The sequence below is a fragment of the Furipterus horrens genome, unplaced genomic scaffold (assembly GCF_987537825.1).
Source record: "Furipterus horrens unplaced genomic scaffold, mFurHor1.1.pri manual_scaffold_5, whole genome shotgun sequence".
Classification (NCBI taxonomy): Eukaryota; Metazoa; Chordata; class Mammalia; order Chiroptera; family Furipteridae; genus Furipterus; species Furipterus horrens.
Window position 1 is genome coordinate 151,053,063 of NW_028327175.1, and position 16,578 is coordinate 151,069,640.

Here is a 16,578-nt window from a genome sequence, read left to right on the forward strand (position 1 = left end):
GAGACATTCACTTTCACTTTTCTCTGCAATCACAGGTTTTCCAGCAATTGGTTCCCTAAAAAATTGTCTGAGTATTTCAGGATACTTTTCAGGTGACTTTGTGTGATTCATACTATTGAGTATTTAACATTTTTAATTATTCCAAGCTTCACTACAAAAAGACTTTTGAGAATAATGCTCCAAATTCTGAGTTAAAACAGCATCATGATGATAATCATGGTAGATAAACTACAAGATCTCCAAGGCAAATCCCTTCAATGAGTCCTTAATATCATTCAATGATATTTTTCAAGTCTCATGGAAAACTTTAGTTGACTTTTCAAAGTTATGCAATAACTATGGAAAAAGCATGAAAATATTAAAAGGTATTTTGGCTGACCACATTGCATTTGGTAAATTTGGGCTGAGTATGCTTTATTGCAGTCTATTTCTGAGACTTTGACGGAATGCAAAATCTCAGTTAATTAAAATGTTCAGTCTCTGTGAGGAGCACCAAACCAAGGGCATGGGGACTAGGCTCCCAGAGCCAGCTGTGGGACCAACTAGCTGTGTGACCTGGGGCAAGATACTTAACTGCTCTGGATCTCAATTTGGTCATTTTCCAAATTATGGGAAATTATAAACATCGCTGAAGTTTCTTCCAGCCCTATAAATCTATCATTGTGATATTCAGAAAGGACATTAAGGTCATTTAGTGCATAAGGATAATCATTGTTCTCAAAAAGAAAAAGAATAATCATTGTTTAATTTAATAAATATTGATTAAGAACCTTCTAAGGCAGAATATTAGGGAAAAAACTATGAAAGAACAAAAAGCAGGAACAGGGTATGATCTCTGCCTTCCAGTTTTCCTCGATCTAGTGGAAAGGAGGATTGTGTAGAAATTGTCAGCCATATGCTTTGTGTCCCCACTTAAAAGAACATCATAGGGAAGCAGCACTGGCCCATATCAGTGTCAACCTGATGCCTCTGCCACTGTAGCCCAACCTGACCTCCAACTTCACTCTACTTTGTCAAGATTTCTCTGGATTCATTACTTTTCCATTAATTTTAGGATGCCAAAAAGCAATTTTCTGAGATTTTGAATAGAATTATATTCAGTCTATATAGCTCAGTTGTCTAATGTGGTAGGCATGAACCACATGTGGTCATTGAAGACTTAGTCATGTTGGTTCAAATTAGGATGTGTTTTAACTGTTAAAGAGATGGAATTACAAAGAATTAGTATGAAAAAAAAGGGGATGTAAAAGCTCATTAACAATTTTTTATATATTACACTATAAATAATATTTTATATACTTTGCATTAAAACAAATTGCAATAAAACTAAAACATAAAAAGAGAGCACCATTACTGTTCTTATAGTCCACTCTAGAAATTCTGTTTGAGGGAAGGAAGAGGTAAGAATTATCAGCTTGAATGTCCTGTGGTCAGTGGAATGGACATTATTTTTCCTACAGCCTCTCTGGAAGTTCTTGATAGTTATAGTGAATTTATAAATACTCTTTGTTGATCACTTGACATTTTTTTACCTTAGAAAAATTTGACCAGAGCAATTCTGTTTCCATTTTTAATCCACATAATTAATTTGGTTCTTTCTTTCCATCAGTTATTAATCATACCAAGCAGTGGACATGTTTCTTTAATGGGGGAGGGAGAGAGTGGGCCTGCTCATGAATTCTTTGGGAAACTGCCCCCTGTCCAATTTTAACTCATGTGGTATGGGCCAGACCCAAGGGTAGACCTGCAACTCCTCTGTCATCAGGAAGGAGGAACATACAATCTGGGATCCCTCATTGTGGAACTAGAGTTTCTAAAATGAACACAATACATGAATGACAGAATTTTTTTAAACTGAAGTATTTATTTATTTTTTAATTATTGCTATCACTAGGAGAGAGTCTGCCTCAATATATGAAAATCATGGCAATAAATGGAGAGAAAAAGGAGGGGGGAGAAAGAAAGATTGATTTAATTTCATTAATTAAAGCCCAGGACTTTGCTATGCCTTAAGCAAAATGCACCCTCACTTCCCAGTTATGTGAGCCAAAAATATTTCCTCTTTTGCTTAAATTAATTTGAATTAGCTTGCTGTCACTAGCTAACAAACGATTTCTGACTACTACACATCAGTTCAAAATAAGAAAACTGGCAAGAAAGAGAAACATGATTTTTATGGCACTAAAATGCTGTTTTTATGCCTCATTTTCCTTAAGTTCAACAGAGAGTATGGTGAAAGTGGACGGAGATAATTCACAAAAAGGCCAATGCAGAAATAAGGCCACTGTGACTCAGCATGGCTGAGAGTGCAGACTGGGGTTCCCTGCAACCACTGAAAAAGACTCTGGTCTGGTACTCATTACAAATGGTGATTGTTCCTCACAATGTGTTGTCAAATATAGATCATCCCAGAAGTATCAAGGCCACTGAGGAGTGATGATTAAAAAGGACTAGCTCTCAGTGCATGGTCACAGTTCTCAGAACTGTGAGAGGAAACACACATTTCCTGCAGCTGCAGAGAGGGGTGATGCTAAAGGAGGCAGGAGTGCAAGAGAGCAACATAAAAAACCGAGGCTAGTTATAAAAAAGTACTAGCATCACTTTTTCCACGTAAATAAAAAGAAGTACTTGCACTGACACGTTCCAAAATGTGTGGATAAACAATGCCACTGTTCCTTCCTCAGGACCCGGGTCATTTGTCAGCTCTGATCATGCCCCTTTAGATACTGAGGATCTACAGCAACTTCAAAGGGCAACAGAAGACTTCTCCTAAATGCTACTAACTTTCCCAACTCCCTACCCCCTGTCCCTGTTCCTTGAAGCCAAACTAACTTGTTCAGCTCCAAAGACCCTCCCTCAAATCCTGCACTAATCGTTCCAATGATCTCTCTACCACTGCCGTCATCCTAGGCCACCAGCTCCTCTTGCCTGCTAGTGACTAAAGCAGTCTCCTAAATCACCTTCCACAGGCAATCCTTAGGCCCCAGCAATCTATTCTCCCTGCCACACTGGGGACATTTCATCTGTAATTTCGATATAATATCGAACTCAAAATTGCAAGAATAATGCAAAGAACTTACACATACCCTTTATCAGACACAGTAAATGTTTTCCCATTTTGTTCAGTCTCATTTCCTCTCTCATATACACACATGCACACACACAAACACACACACACACAAACACACACATGTGTACATTTTTTTTCAGTCATTTAAAAATAAGGTGCATATTATGTCATTACCTCTAAACTCTTCAGTGTGTGTTTTATAAGACACAGACATTCTCTCACATAACCGTATACAATTATAGAGTAATCATTTTAAAAGGCAGATCTGTTCATGTCACTCTTTCTACCTTCTGCTCATAAAAAAGACCAAAATCCTTAACCTTCCCTGCAAGAAGGGCATGACCCAGCTGCTTCTTTCCTTCCCTTGTGCCACTTGCTGTTTGGTTTTTGCTGCGGCCACACTGGCTGGCCTTTGGTGCATGAACAGCCCTGTTCCTTCCACTGTCAGGATTTACCTGTGCAAGTCTCTACAGAGGCACATAACCACTTACTTTCACTTAGCCAATCTCTACGTACTGTTTAGGTTGTGGCTTTCTCTTCTGCTTACTCAAGTATCCAATCAGTTTCTAAATTGTCTTTACCACCAAATTAGGAACTCCTTAGGACAGAAACTCCATCTTCTGTGTTTACTCCTGTGTCCCCAGAGCCTAGAGCAGTGCTTGGTTCATGATATTCCTTAAATAATATGAATGAATGAGAAGGTGCTTCTAGGTTAATGAGCAATGACTTTATCGTCATTTCCCATGAAATGCAAACTCCTTGTGATGCAGAGATGATTTTTTAATTTCTTATTTCCAGTGCTTAACACATGCCCTGAGACATGATAGATATTTAATGAATATTTATTGAGTGAGTGACTAATAAACATGTATTTATTGAATGCTTAGTATGTACCCAGGCTGCACTAGGCATAATGATGGGTAACGTATTTATGACCCCTGGAAAATTTGAAACCTTGCATTTTTACATATAGTGCTTTTGAGATTTCAGTAAGTTTGTAAATAATATTTCCTTCTTGTTTCAATTTACAATGTTCTGCAGATACACAAATTTGATTCCCATAACTTTAGCACATATATGATTTGGTTCTGATTTAGAGTAGTCAGGTTTGCAAATGAAAAAAATTATAACTATTTCAAGCAAAAGGAGAATTATCAAAAACCTTTGTTATCTGGCATAATCAAAGTTAACTGCAGAATTTCTCAGAGCTCAAGTACATTGTGAATCCTTATTAAGAACATTATTTATAAACTTGCCATCTTATTTGACCATGAAATTGTATTTTGTGGTTGGCGTTTTCCCTGGATACTTCTTAATATCTTGTAAAATACTGGGATTTCAAGGAACACAACTAGAAAATGCTGTGTTAAAAAAAACCTCTTTATCATGTCTTGACTCCTCCCACGCCCTACTTAAGGTCATTGATATGTGTTTGGACTGCCTCAAATACTCAAAAAGCACACCTATCAGATGTGTGGGGAGATGATCCTGTCCCAGCTTGTATAAGGTTCCAAGAACTGAGAATCAGACTTGGAGAATGTAGGGTTTGGTGTCACCTGATTGAACACATTGCATGATATATGAATCCTTTTGTTCATTTTTGTTTTGTTCTGCTTTGCTTTGTTTTAGGTCATAATAAAAGGGCCTCTACTCCCTGTCTTTGAAAAATTTACATATTAGAATAAATCAATCTCCTTCAGTAAGAAGGGTTTTAAAGTATATGAAAAAAATCCACTTTAATCGCGTACTCAATTGTCTGAATCAGCAATTCTCAACCAGTGGGCCACAAGAATTTTGAAAGCATGCAATACCTGACTATTTAGTCAGAGGCACTGACCTCTTTCCTTTAGATTGTCAAATTTTTTAAAATTACAATAGCCAACACAACAATAGCTGTTTAGTGCAAATGGCTTAAAATTATACCTATTTTTGTCAGATCGGGAAAATATATATATATTTTTGTACACTACAGAATTTTACTAATTTGTTTGTGTGTGCCATGAGATGAAAAGGGTTGAGAATCACTAGCCTGAATGTTTGTGATCCCTCTCCCCTAACCCCCCTGCAAATTCATATGTTGAATCCCAATTACCTCATGTGATGATATTGAAGGTGGGACCCTCTGGGTGATTAAGTCATGAGGATGGAGCCCTCATAAATGAGATTAGTATCCTTATACAAGAGACCCCAAAGAGATTCCCTGGCCCTTTCTCCCATGTGAACTTACAGCTAGAAGCTACCATCTATGAACCAGACACTGAATCTGTTGGTACCTTAATCTTGGACTTCTCATACTTCTAAAACTGTGAGAAACAAATTTCTGTTATTTAGGTGGACTTCTGGCCAAGATGGGGGCCTGGATTGGTATGCTGGGTCTCCCTCCACAGGTAGGGGGGAGTACAACTGCCTCAAAACTGGAGGTGGCCATGGGTCCCAGGGGATCAAGCTACATGGAGGTCAAACAAGCAAAGATATAAAGAAATACTCATCCAGACAAGTAGGAGGGGCGGAGCCAGAGCAGAAAGGACATGGTGTGGTGGTGGTGGTGGTGGCAACAGCAGCAGCAGTGGCAGGCTGGTTGAAAGCACAGTCACACATTTTAAAAAGTAGGGAGGAACACCTGGGGAGCACTCCCAGCTCCTGACCAGACCATGCAGCTCATGGTCCCAGTGACAGGGAAAATCAAGCCTCATTGCTTCTGACTGTGCAAACCAGTGGGTGTTGGGGTGGAGGAAGAAACTGCTGGTCTCTCAGCAGAGTCTACTTGTTTAAAGGACCCCCACAGTCCTAGAATGTCTGCAGAACCACCCATTCTTGGTACGGTGGCCAGAGCAACAGCTAGAGAGGTGCAAGTCCCATACAGAAATGGAAGAAGTGCCTGGAAAAGGGGCAAGTGCTGAGCAAGCAGCATTGTTCCCTCTCTGACTCCTTCCCCACATACAGCGCCACAACATGGTGAAACTGGTCACTATGTACTAACAAATACCTAAGGCTCCTCCTCTTATAATGTAAAAGGAATGAAAGCTCTACCTCAGACACAGAGGCAAACAAATAAAGGAGCCTGTCAAGATGAGGAGACAGAGAAGTATGGCCCAAAGGGGGCAATTGATCAAGGTTACAATGGGAGAACTAAGCGATGAGGAGATAGCCAACCTAACAGATACAGAATTTAAAACACTGGTGATAAAGATGCTCACAGGCTTGACAGATATGCTTGAGTACAACAAATGCATAAGGGAAGAAGTGGAGGCTATGCTAAATGAAATGAAGGAAAATCCACACAAAACCAATGGTGAAGGGAAGGAAACCAGGGTTCAAATCAATGATTTGGAACATAAGGAAGAAAAAAACAGTCAACCAGTACAGAATGAGGAAACAAGAATTGAAAACAATGAGGAGAGGCTTAGGAAACTCTGGGACAACTTTAAACGTGCCAACACCTGAATCATAGGAGTGCCAGAGGAGACTAGGAAGAGCAAGAAATTGAAAGCTTATTTGAAAAGATAATGAAGGAAATCTTCCCAAATTTGGTGAAGAAAATAGACATAGAAGTTCAGGAAGCACAGAGAGTTCCAAACAAGCTAGACCCAAAGAGGGCCACATCAAGACACATCATACTTAAAATACCAAAGTTGAAAGATAAAGAGAGAATCTTAAAAGCAGCGAGAGAAAAACATAGAGTTACCTACAAAGGGGTGCCTATAAGACTTTCAGCTGATTTTTCAGAAGAAACTTTGCAGGCAAGAAGGGACTGGAAAGAAGTATTCAATGTGATGAAAAGCAAGGACCTAAACCAAGATTACTCTACCCAGTAAAGCTGTCATTTAGAATGGAAGGGCAGATGAAGTGCTTTCCAGAGAAGGTAAAGCTAAGAGTTCATTATCACCAAGCCATTAATGTATGAAATGTTAAAGAGACTTATTTAAGAAAAAGAAGATCAAAACTATGAACACTAAAATGATAACAAACTCACAACTATCAACAACTCAATCTAAAAAATAAAAACAAAATTCAATGAAGCAAACCAGAATAGGAACAGAATCATAGGTATGGGGATCATTTGGAGGGTTATGAGCTGGGAGGTGGAAGAGGGAGAAATGGGGAAATGGTACAGAGATCAAGAAGCATAATTGGTTGGTACAAAATAGACAGAGGGAAGTTAGGAATAATATAGGAAAGGGTGAAGCTAAAGAACTTATATGCACAACCCATGGACATGAACTAAGGGGGGTGAGATTGCTGGGGGAAGGGGGATGCTGGGCATAGGGGAGCAAAGGGGAAAAATTGGGACTAGTGTAACAACATAATCAATAAAATATACTTTAAAAATGTTCTGTTATTTATAAGCCACCCAGTCTATGGTATTTTTTAATAGCTGCTACAACAGACTAAGACACATATGCTGTAACTCTTCAAAGGGATCAGCATTTTGTGGACTTACGATACGACAGGGACAGAATTCACCTTCCTTTATGAAACAACTTTTAAAAATATACAGAAGACAAGAAATGATGGTTCTCAAGACATTCAATATTCTCTCCTCTCGGCAGCCGTCCATCTCGAGAGACGATGGTGTAGCTTCTTAAGAGTCTATCTGCACCGCCGAGAATGGCTGTGCAGTCCGACTCGGGAGTGACACGGTATCTGTCTCCTCCCGTGTTGAATCGACATCTTGCGATGACGCTGGAGTGTCCTCTCCAGTGAAGCTGAAGCTACAGAGCCTGGGCAGGGTGATATGGAGGGTCTGCTGTTGCCCATGCAGCAGACCCCCCCCTCTCTTCGCAGCTGAAGGATCCAAGGGAAAGACGGAGTCAATACAGCTTGGCTTCAGGTGCGCCGCAGGAGTTGCCGGTGTTGACTACAACGTCAAACCGCCTTAGGGACTCCGGCTCCGGATTTTCTGTCGGGGTTTACTCCCTTAGCCTTTCCCCTGAAGAGGTATGCCACAAGGCAGCAGAGGTTTTTTGGAGTCAGAGTTTTCCTTCTCTGATGTGCCCTGACTGGAAGATCGAACCAGCGACACTTAGCTCGCAGGCCGACGCTCAATCCACTGAGCCAAACCAGCCAGGACATTCAATATTAGGCAACAAGAAACAATGATACCTATTCTCCCAGTTTACTACCCGGGAAAATATTTCAGGCCACAGAGCAGAGAAGAAAGACTGAGGTGTAGCCCAGAAATATCTGTGAGCTGGAAAGACCAAGGCAGCTACAGTTTGCAAGTCACAGTACCAGATAGAACAGATAAACAGAGAGGATACTAAATATGCCTGAAGAGCATTCCCCTCAAGTACCCACTGAGTACTGATCAGTACACGCATGTAAAAAATTATCTGAGTCAGGTAATTATGTCCACTTAGGCATACACAATACACGATGTTGCCAAGAAATAAGTTGGAAGCATTTAAGAAATATTTAAGACTAAGCAGGCTTAGGTTCTCACAAAAATGATTAGAATTTAAGGAACAGACCTAGTCGGCCAGTTGCCTCATCTCTTCAAAGAAGACTTAACTCCCTGACTAGTGATCTTCAAATACTGAGGTGCACACACACACACACACACACACACACACACACACGCAAGCACCTGAATAGTTGTTTTTATTTGTTTCAGGCATGTTCATAAATACTCACTGAAGCATTTTTAAGATGTTTGTTTTAAAATAGCAGATAATTCCAACATCTGTGTCATCTCCATATTGGCATCTATTGATTTTCCTCTCTTGTTCAAGTTGAGATTTTCTTGGTTCTTGACATGATGAGTGATGCGTGTGTGTGTGTGTGGGGGGTGTTCTAGACATCTTTTAAGGGTATTTGAAGACCCTAGATCTTATTTAACTTTTTGTTTTAGCTAGCCTATGCTAAAATTTGGGCAGTGCTGTAAGGAACACCCTAACTTTCTTCTTCCTTACCACTGGGAAGTGATAGAAGTCCAGACTCCCCCACTGAACCTCCACTGACACCGCCATGGTTGTCGGGGTGGGAAGTCACTCAGTACCACCAAATGGAAGTTGAACTTCAAGCTCCTGGTGGCCTCCAGGGTAGGGAGGTACAGAAAGGGGTGCTTGTCCACCACAGGATGGGGATAGAAACCCCAGCTCCCTGTTGACTTCCTCGAACACTGCCAGAGCATGGAATGTGGAGAGCACCTCATTATTACCTCCAGTCCTGGGGGGAAGTCTAGGTCCTCCACCTAGACCTCTTGACCTTTGGACAATGTAAGAGTGTGACAAGGTTTCCTCCCTGGTGTTTTGTTGTGAGAGAGCATGTATTGTCAAAAATTCTACAACTTGCTAGGCTGTACCTTTCCCTGTATTTTGACGAGAGTGCAGGCTTTTCTTGGGGCTTTGTTTGCTTCCACTGAAATTTCTGGGTTGCAGGCTTCCCCAGGGTTATATGAGAAGCACAAAGAAAACCCATTGTCATGTCATTCCTTGAATCCTGGGGTCCTTAACCAGCCCACCTTCTTCTCCCCTTCTTTCAGAGATATCTTCTGTTTCTTTACCATGTAATGCTTTTAGCTGTATTAGTGAGAACACTAGGGAGAAACGTATTTATTTCATTTGTTCAAAACTGGAAGTTCCGGACTTCCGGCCAAGATGGAGGCTTAGACGGACACGCTAGGTCTCCCTCTACAACTAGAGAGGAATACAACTACTTCAAAACAAAGGATAACTAGAAATTCCAGAAAATAAAACTACATGGAAGTCCAACATATGAAGTTATAAACCAGCGGTGCTATTTGGGCAGGTAAGAGTTAAAGAGGGCAGTGCTGTTTGTGGTCGCACCTGGACAACGGCGGGCAGCGAGGAATCCCGGCTGCAGTCAAGCCCCTGGCGGTGCGCGACTCCAGCGCTGGGGAGAGCGGCCGCCGCATCGCCTTGAACAGTGAGGCCCAGGGGGGCGGGAGGACGGATCCCGGTCTCCTAGCTGAATAACTGTGTGAATCCATCTTGGACCCCCGCCCCCAAAGAAAGCACCACAGGGCTGCGAAATAGGTCGCGGACAGGCAGGCACCGGCCGGTCGCTGATTTGTGACGCGTACACAGGCACTGCCCCGGACAGCCGGCCCAAGAAAACAAAACGCATCTGTCAAAATGAGGCAGACAACTATAGAAATACCGGTGACACAACTCACCAGACAGCAGATAGAGAACCTGACAGATGAACAGATAAGAAACCTGTGAGAGGTTCAGTTCTGGGCCATTGTTAACAGATGGCTTACAGAATTCACAAAAGAGCAGGAAAAAGATATGAAAGAAGCGAAAAACTTTCATAACGAAAGGAACAAAACCGCATACGAGACAGAAGGAAAGGAAATAAAATCCAGAGTTCATTTCAACAAACTGGAATATGGAGAAGGAACAAGCAGTCAACCAATGCAGCGAGAGGAAATGGGAAGCAACAATGAAAGGATCAGAAACCTCTGGGACAGCTATAAAAGGCCCAACATAAGAATCATTGGTTTGCCAGAGAATGAGGAAGATGAACTAGAACTTGAAAAATTGAGTGAAAATATAATAAAGGAGAACTTCCCAGTCTTGGGGAAGGGAATAGACTTGCAGGTCCAGGAAGCAAGGAGAGTTCCCAAGAGACTGGACCCAGGGAGAACCACTCCAAGACACATTATAATCAAAATGTCAAAAATTAAAGATAAAGAGAGAATCTTAAAAGCAGCAAGAGAGAAGAAAAGAATTATGTACAAAGGGGTCCCAATTAGACTATCAGCTGACTTCTCAAGGGAAACCCTACAGGCAAGAAGAGACTGGCAAGAAATATTCAAAGTAATGAAAATCCAAAACCTACAACCACGAATACTCTACCCAGCGAAATTGTCATTCAGAATAGAAGGACAGAGAAAGTGTTTCCAGGACAAAATAAAACTGAAAGAGTTCATTAGATCCAAACCACTGTTATATGAGATGTTAAAGGGACTGGTTTAAAAAAAAACAGAAGCTAGGGAGATGAAACAAAGGCAAACTAAATAGGCAACGAGAGTGAAAAAGGAACTGTGGGTACGGGAAGCAAATTGGGGGGAGGTCAACAGGGAGGGGGAATGGGGAAAGGGAGGGAGATGATATAGGAATTGGGGATCAAGGTAGGAGGGAATGGAATAGACGGAGAGAGGTTGGGAGGAACTGTATGCACAACTAATGGACATAATCTAAAAGGGGGGGACAACTGGAGGGAGGGGGGCCACCGGGTGGAGGGGAGCAGAGGGAAGGGAAATTGGCACAAATGTAATATTTTAATCAATAAAACACATTAAATCTGAAAAAATAAAAAGACTCAAGAACTAAATGCAAAAAAAAAAAAACAAAAAAAACTGGAAGTTCCTATGGTTTGCTTTTAAAATGTAGATTCCTGCCTAGCACTCATTAGCTTGAAACCCAAGACACATTGAATAAGTCAAAATTCGGAAAGAGGACACTGTTGAAGCTCCATAAATACAATATAACTAAGTGATATTTTTATAAAAATGACCATAATAATAAAAATCTGTGAAGCACAGGCTGTTTTCAAATGATTGTCACATCCCATGACCTTTGGTCGTTAACAATATTTACAAAAGAAGAACCCAAGGACATTACCTGTCCTAAATTGTATCCAATAATCAATAAAAAGGAGGGAACTAGAAAACAGTTTTCCTGATTTCTGGCTCATGCTCAGCCTGTTTTAACCCTGGAAGTCAGTATTTACAGTTAGCTGCAGCAGTACATATTTTCCTTCAGGTCCGTAGTTCTCAATCTAGTTACACACTGAAGTTATCTGAAGGGTTTTTAAAAATGCTTATTCCTGAGTTCTTTTCTCCTCCCAGATTTCCAGCTCTGTTCTAGGTTAAGGCCTGGCTATGAGAACTTTACTTAATCTCCTTAGGTGATCCTAATGTGCAGCTAAGGAAGACAACCACCGTATTTTTTGTGTTTTTGCTTTGTTTTGTTTTCTTCTACCTCAAACATGTCATTTTAACCTGCATGCTTTTAAGAAAAACCCAATGGGTTTTGCTCATAGCAACAAGGAGAAACAGCCAGAGGTAAAATACTGCTTTATAGGCCCCCTTTATGCTAACTAAGCCTTTGTCACCATTGTGTGATGCTAAACTGTCACAGCATGTCCTGTCTCCAAAGCATAAGGATAAAAAGGTCCAGAGGTAATATTGAAAGAGGATGCCAACACAAAGGAGTTAAATCAGTTGGCCACCACATTTGCTACAAAGTGAGTTTGCAGCTAGCAATCAAGGGGGTGGTCCAACTTTGTTACTATATGGATATTTCTGCTGAGTACCAAATTCACATTTTTAAGTTGCAAAAAAAAGAACACAGTAGCAATCAGGAACACAATACTGACCCCAAGTGGAGTGAAGCCTAAATGGCACTTTAACGTTCCTGCAGAGGTTCAGAGAGCTATAGGTTCCTCTGGAAAAGAAATACAAAATTCAAGACAAAGCTGCTCAGCTTTAAAGAGGATTGGAAGAAACGAGAGTGTTGAGTTATTTCTCTGTAGTAAGTTTTGATACAATAAATAGTGGTGATTCATGAGAGAATATTTACTCTCAAGTCGTCGTGTACATCAATTTCCAACTATCAGGGTATATAGGTAATGTTAATAATGTTAAGTTTAGGTTATGCTCTGAATTTTTGCTGAAAAAAACAAAATCAAATTCTGAGGAAATTCTTGATAATATGCTCTAAATGGAAATAAACTCATTTTTTACCTAAATATTTAAAAGTTTTGTCATGTAGTTTCTCAAAAAATTGGAACTCTTTTATGGGTTCACTGTTTATCAGCAGAGGCCAAAGAGCAGAAAATACAATTGCTCCAAAGGGGAAGGTGAGTTTGGGTTCTCCTAAGGCAACTGTTAGATGCTGTAGGCCTGCCTGGGTGTGCTCTTCCCTCTCCTTCATTTGTCACTCAAACTTGTTCACTGTACCTGTGAGTCCTTAGAGGGGAATGAAAATTCTAGGAGACTAAAAAGTGATTGTATGAGCTTTCAAAATCACTCCGAAAGACTGTCTTTCTACATCAGATTTCGCCCAGCCTATTGCTACCTGTCCATTTCTTAGAGAATATCTATGACCAATAAACTCTCCCATAATTTTTTCAATTAAAATTCCTGCTTATTTTGTTACCCCAGGGCTCCTTGAGTGCACAATGTGGGGCAAGGCAGGGAAGGGGCTGATCTCAGTCACAACAGACTCTGTAAACGAAGAGGACATATACCAGCATCATTTGCACAGACAGGGAAGGAGGTATTAGGTAAAGCAGGTCCGATCAAGACCCTCAAGGAGAAAAGGTTCCTGCTATAAGCGCTCCTTCTTATCCAGAAGATAGTCTCATTAGCCTGCATCAGAAAAGTAACATATATATTTTTTTAATGCAAGTTCCTACAAAAGACATGGAACAAAAACGGAAACTGGACATGGAAAACACTGTCTGTTCTCACACCCTGCCAAGGCCTTGCTCCACACCAACTGAGTCTGGGTCCCAGACCAAGTTTTCTTGATGGTAAAAATCACCTGGGAGCTTCTTAGATATAGTAATTCCAAGTCCTCTGCTTCCCCAAGTGCCTACCCTAGACCCACCAAATCAGAATCTCCAGGGCCTGGGAATCTGTATGTTTTTAATTCTGTCAGCTGGTCTAGAGTGGGAGATAGAAATTTACTATTTAACTATATAAATATCTAGTGTCACAACAAAAAAGAGAACAAGGAGTTATGTGGGCACTTGAGTTAGTCTGAGGAGTCCAGAAAGGCTCCCCAGATGTATCTTTTGAACAGTCATCTAAAGATAAGGCTTAATTAGGTATGGTGAGGTGGGGAAGATAGGACGTATATATTTCAGATATACAGAAAAAAAATGCACAAAAGCTCTAGGCAGGTTATAGTCTAATAGTAAAAAGAGAACATGTACCCTTAAACATTGAAGAACAAGGTAATATGTTTTCTCCTGGAGTGGGAGGCCATCCTAAACACAATAAAAATTCAGAGTCAGAATTGGGGTTGGGAAAGCATGGAGGTGTGGGTGTTCGACTCAAAGAGTTCCCACTGGAGGTTTAGGCTTTGTGAGTAGAAGGGAAAGGGCAAGCAGAGACAGAAAGGCAGTGACACCCCAGGCCTGTCCATGAGATGGAGGCACAGAGGGTGTGAAGGAAGAGGACAGAGAAGGTGAAGAAGCATTGAGCTTCATATATGAGGCTGAGGGATCCTTTCTTCTCCTGAGTGTGGCATCACCTTAAAACTCCATTCCTGGTCTAGCCCTTGAAGTCATTTTGCCTTTTATCAGTATTTTTACTTAAAATCTTCTCATATCTTCCAGTCTTTGGTACTTCCAATATGTTTTATAATCATCTGAAAAGATTCAATTGTGACAGATCTCTCACCAACTGTCCTTGGTTTCCCTGGACATAAGAAACTATAGATATGACTTGTACAGGTGTATGTGTATTCGTGTAAAAGCAGTGGTATAAGTGGCATTTGCTGATTATTTTCCATTGTTCCCTGTATGTATTTAACTCAGCTTAAATTAGCTATGATTTTATTTTCAAATTAGTGTTCTCAAAGGAAAATATATTAGATTGAGGCTTTTCATTTTGAAAATCATAATATTCTCATTACCATTTTAATGTCCATTTGGTTATTAAAAGTAATAATTCATGCTCATGGGCAGTGGACAATAATGAGAGAGTAGAGCATTGTTTAGACTTCCAGGCCTCAGCTGCAACCTCATCTAACCTCACCACAATGAGGGTCTATTTTCTCATAGTGCCCCTGCCAGTCAAGCAGATGCTATTGAAGTTATCTGTGGTCTGATGCTGCCTATAATAGATTTTATTATTTCAATAGATCTCTTATTGTAGTTTAATTTAAATGGAATGAATGACTATTGGCTGACACCACACTGATTTGTCTGGTTCTTTTATTTCAAGAACAGATTCATTCAAGAATAAGAGGTTTGGTTTAGGCATCTACAGGGGAGCCTGATAAAACTAGAAAACATTCAACTATGGAAGTGGACCTGTGGCCCACCTGCTCCCTGTGCCCCTCTCCTGGGCCATCTGATCTCACTTATGGTGTCACTGTTTGTCACATGCTCTTGCTCCCCCCACCCCGTGCCCCCAGCCTCTGCAGCTCACTGAGTTTCAGCTTCCTCACATTTCAGTCTTGCTCAGAGCCCACCCACCTTGGTTATAACTTCCTTTGCCATCCTCTTGAAGTTTCAGTTCCCAATTAAAGGACTCACTCTCTTGTCTTCTAGGTACACATTCTTGAGAAAGAGAATGATTGGTTCAGCTCATCCTATTATCGCAAAAAAAAGTGAATATCAAGCTGAGGGTGACATTCAAATTACTGGATTTAGCAATTAGCTCTGCACTTGCACTGAACAATCAGAAGCCTGGAGCAGTGTCCTCTAAGTGCCTCAGCCTTCCAGGGGTTAACTTTTTAACTGCCGGATTGTGGGAAGATGAGGGAAGAGAGGGCTTCAGATAGGTCAGTGGGAGCAAGCTCATCAAAGCCATAATTTCCAATGGATACAGAAATATTTCAATATTTCAATAGCTAATATGGTCATACTGGTGAAAATCCTAAATCTCTGGGGGCGAGGAGGGAAACAGACATGACATACACAATATGGCCACCTGAAAATGTGGTCTGGATTTAACAGACATTTGAGGTTTAGCCTGTCCAATATCTATGAATGTATTTGAAAGAGTTATAACCTTGAGGGAAGTAAGGTTAAGTGTTCAGTTCTTATTCAGCTGTTCATGCTCTCCTACACAGAGAGGAACCAATCACTTGTTCAGTGCCATTGGCTGACTGGTGAGTGAGGAACCCCTGGAGACAGTCCCAGTTTTGCAAAATCTAACTCTGGGGCTTGGACAAAGGGTCTTGGTTTCCTCAACTTTAAAACAATGATTTTATATTGAATAAAATCTGAAATTCTTTCTCCCACTTCAGAATCTTCTCACATCCTGGGGGGCTTATTTTAAAATTTGTTTGTAGTGTCAACTTCGGGAAGGGGAGGAAAGACAGGAAACTCAACTTATTTGAAGAAATTCAGCACAGTGACGAAGAACACCAGCTCTGGGACCAAATCCTGACTCAGCCTATTGTAGTTTATATAAACTTGAACCAATTACTCATGGTCTCTCTGTCTCATCTATAAAATGGAAATATTGGGTTGGCCAAAAAGTTCATTTGGTTTTTTTCCATAAGATGGCTCCAGTAGTGCTTAGTTGTCTTTAACTTCATTTGAAACAATGTTGTTAGATTGTATTGTGAAAGCTGTCATATCAGCATGCATTTAAAAAAAAAAACTTATCAAAATTGGTGAATTTTTGTGTAGCCATTTTAATATTGAAGACAGAAGAAAATATGTAACATTTTTGGCATATTACGCTTTATTATTTCAAGAAAGGTATAAATGTAACTGAAACACACACAAAAAAATTGTGCAATGTGTAGAGAAGGTGCTGTGACTAACTGAATGGGTCAAAGTGGTTTGTGAAG